Below are 4,506 nucleotides of genomic sequence, written 5' to 3'. Positions count from 1 at the left end.
CCTGGTGTTGGGGGCAATGTTGTTTCCCTCAATATTTGGAGACATTATCTATGTGAGGTCCTTTGTACTATCTACACGGATCACAAGAGTTTGAGATATCTGATAGACTAGCCAAACCTAAACATGAGACCGCACAAATGGCTGGACGTGATCAAGGATTATAACTATGAGATCCTTTACCATTTGGGTAAAGCGAATATAGTAGCGGGAGCTTTAAGCCGCAAGTCGGTTAGGTATTCGTTCGGGGAGATGTGTATGAGGATATCCGTGGATTCTCTACTTTTGGGATCGATTAGAGAGGCCAGGTAGAAGGCGTTTGGAAGGAGAACTAGAAACAGGAGGGGATTAGGGTGATATTTCCAGATTTGTCACGGATAGTCAAAGGTTATTGACCTGGTGAGGTTAGGTTTGGGTTCCAGTTTCTGGTGGAGTCAGACAGATTGTGTTAGAGGAGGCTCATAAGTCTCGCTTTTCTATACACCCAGGAGCCATCAAAATGTATCGAGATTTGATATTGAGTTACTGGTGTCCATGTATGAAAAGGGATATAGCATGGCAAGTTGCAGCCTCTGGAGGTTCCCATGTGGAAGTAGGAGCAGATCACCATGCATTTTATCACCAAGTTGTCGAAGACGGCAAAGGGTTTTGATGCTATATGGTTCATCGTGGATCGATTGACCAAGTGTGCCTAATTTTTGGCTATCCGGGAGAGCTCTTCAGCCGAAATGTTGGCCGGTGTATGTGTTTGGGAGATCATTACTCATCATCGGGTTCCGATCTCCATTGTTTCAGACTGTGATGCTTGGTTCACTTCCCGTTTCTAGCAGAAGTTCCACGAGGAACTAGACACGAGGTTGCATTTCAGCACAACATATCAACCGCATACCGACGACTAGAGTGAGCGGACGATATAGACCCTTGAGGATATGTTGTGAACCTGTGTTATTGATTTTGGAGGGAGTTAGGACTCCTACCTACCTCTTGCGAAGTTCTCCTACAACAATAGTTATCACTCCATAATTGGTGCTCCGCCATTTGAGCTCTTGTGTGGTCGGAGATGTCGTACCCTGGTTTGTTAGGGTGAGGTTGGTCACAAGGTCATGGGAAGGACCGAAGTAGTCCTTTAGACCACAGAGCGTATTTATCAGATCAGGAAGAAACTACAGATAACACAAAGTCGATAGAAGAGCTATGCTGACCGGTGCCGATCTAAGTTGGAATTGCAAGTCAGTGATATGGTATTATGGAAGTTCTTACCTTGGAAAGGTGTGATACGCTTCAAGAATAGGGGGAAGTTGGATCCCCGATTTATGGGACCTTTTTGGGTGATTTTCAGTGTTGGCAAGGTAGCTTATAGGTTGGATCTCCAGAGAGAGCTTAGTCAGATCCACTACACTTTTTGTGCCTCTCAGGTGCAGAAGTGTGTGTTGGACAACGAGTTAGTGATTCCGTTGGATGATATTCAGGTCGATGAGCGTCTGAACTATGTTGAGAGACCGGTATCTATTCTAGAAAGGAAGATGAAGGTCCTACGTAACAAGGAGATACCTTTGGTAAAGGTACAGTGGCAGCATCGAAGAAGCTCTGAGTGGACCTAGGAGCCAAAGGCTGAGATGCAGGAGCATTATCTTGAGTTATTCATCGCGGCATACTTCGAGGAAGAAGTCTAGTTCATGAAACGTCCCAAAATACGACCCAATTTTTTTTTTAAATAATACTAAACCATAACATCAAATGTCATAAAATAAAAATCATACATCAATATCTCAAAACCATAATAAAGTGTCGTGATAAAAACTGTATCAAAACTGTTTCAAGTCATATCTAAGGAAAATTGAACCAACTCCCAGGATAGAAACTGAAGCTGTGGTGTGTGTGATGCCATCATCCCGAGCTCTTCCCTTTACTTGCGGAAGTACCTGAAACCAAAAACTGAAACTGTAAGCACGAAGCTTAGTGAGCTCCCCCAAACTACCACATACCATATAAACATATAAACAACTATCGGGCCTTGCCCACTGCATCAGACCAAAGTCCGGAAACTGCATCGGACCGAAGTTCGGAACTAACATGGGCCTTGCCCTCTGCATCAGACCGAAGTCCGGAAACAACATCGGACTGAAGTCCGGAAACTAACCAGGGCCTTGCCCTTTGCATCGGACCGAAGTCCGAAAACTGCATCGGACCGAAGTCCGAAAATTGCATCGGACCGAAGTCCGGAACTGGCTGGGACCTTGTCCTCTGCATCGGACTGAAGACCGAAACTAACTGCATCGGACCGAAATCCAGAACTGACTGGGACCTTGTCCCCTGCATCGGACTGAAGTCCGGAAACTGGCTGAGCATAACATAGCATAGCATAAACATATCAAATAGCATAAACACATATATTGCATACTGCATCGGACCAGGGTCCGGAACACATAAAACAAAACATGCTTGAATCACAAAGACATCAAGCAATCTAACTACTGCATCGGACCGAGGTCCGGAACTACTGCTAACTAAACGGGTCGACATTGTGGTTGTAGACCCGTTCCTACTGGAAGGAAACTCACCTCGAAAGTTGGTTGCTGAAACTCTACTCGGGAACTATCTGATGCTGCTCCGGTCTCTCCCGGCAACAATTCCCATAAACACACTCAATCAACTACTGATAACTATACTGAGGGTAAAATGATTATTTTACCCCTATTCTAAGTCAACCTCCTGGCCAAAGTCAACATACAGTTGACCCGAATCGTCGAGTTGGGCCGCCAAGTCGTCGAGTCCCTACTCTTATTTCTCATTCCTGCATGCTACTACTCGTCGAGTTTGGCATAGACTTGATGAGTTCCTCCTCGATACTAATAAGCAGTCTATCTTCATCTGACTTGCCGAGTTGTATGAATAATTCATTGAGTTTGTTCTTGAGGCAAGAAGATTTCCCTGGACTCGCCGAGTCAGGGCATTGACTCGCCGAGTCCCTCCATTGTTGAGTCTGACTTCTGACTCACTGAGTCCACCTCTAACTCACCGGTTCCACTCGGTATAAAAAAAGGAACAATCAGGGACTCGCGACTCGACTTGTCGAGTATGAAGAACAACTCGCCAAGTCGCTTGCATGCAAACACTACACAATCGATTCTAATCAATTCCATTGCATTCAACTTATAGATCTGGGTTCCTAAGGCTTGTTTCACACGTAAAGTTTCCAACTTTATGTGTGTACATGCATCAATGAAGGTTTAAAGGCTCTAAAGGGACCAAAATGTATATCTAGGGATTTTATGTAAGAATGGTCCCATAAAGGCAGTAGATCTGAGCTTATAGAGCTCAGACATGGGTATATCTGATGGCTATTCATCACCACATGTTCTCTATACTACTACCAAGCCAAAAATGGAAAAAACAAGCCAAATAAGAGATCTAACTGAAGAAGGACAAAGGTTTGAGCTTGATACCTCAAAGAAGACTGTAATACAATAAGGAAATCGGATCTACTTTGCTCCCCCTTTATTCCTCCTCTTCTCTTATCTTCTTCTAGCTTTAAATGTACCAACAACTTGCACACTATGAGAAATAGCACCAAAAATGATAAGGAACGAGTAGGGTTTTAGTATAGAACTCTCTGTGGGTGAGGGAGGCTGATTAGTGAACAAATAGTCATTTAAATAGGGTGCAAACCCTTAGATTTAGGGTTTCATCCAGACTGGCGGACTCGCCGAGTCCAAGCATATGGACTCGCCGAGTAGCTGGCTCCAAACACGTGCTTATCCCGTCTCTACTCGGAGAGTCGGTCTACTGATTCGTCAAGTTCCTCTTGAAAACTTGGAAAAATAGATATTTAAATACATACCAGAATTGGGGCGTTACAACTCTCCCCCACTTGTCTCAGACTTCGTCCTCGAAGTCTGCTACTGCTGAATCTGGGAACAGATTTGGGTAATGCTCCCTCATCTCCTCTTCTACCTCCCATGTCCACTCAGACCCCTTCCGGTGCTACCACTGCACCTTCACCAACTGAACAACCTTGTTCCTCAAGGTCTTCGTCTTTCGATCCAAGACTGCTATGGGTCTCTCAATATAATTCAGGCTGCTATCAACCTGAATATCCTCCATGGGTACTACTGTTGTCTCGTCCACCAAACACTTCCTCATCTGAGAAACATGGAAAGTGTTGTGGATCTTGCTAAGCTCTGCCGAAAGATCTAACCGATACACAACCCGACCCACTCTAGCTAAAACTCGAAAAGGGCCAATGAACCTGGCCCAACTTTCCCCTCTTTCGGAACCTAATAACACCCTTCCAGGGTGACACCTTCAGGAGGACCATATCGCCCACCTGGAACTCCAAGTCTGAACGCCTCCTGTCGGTGTAACTCTTTTGCCGACTCTGCGCAGTCTGCAGTCTACTGCGAACCTGCTAAATCAAATTTGTTGTCTTGAGCACCACTTCAATGCTCCCGATGACTCGCTGACCGACCTCGCTCCAGCAAATCGGGGTCCTGCACTTCCTCCCATAGA

The sequence above is a fragment of the Lactuca saligna genome, chromosome 5 (assembly GCF_052625555.1).
Source record: "Lactuca saligna cultivar CGN05327 chromosome 5, ASM5262555v1, whole genome shotgun sequence".
Taxonomy (NCBI): Eukaryota; Viridiplantae; Streptophyta; class Magnoliopsida; order Asterales; family Asteraceae; genus Lactuca; species Lactuca saligna.
This window is presented reverse-complemented; position numbering follows the sequence as displayed.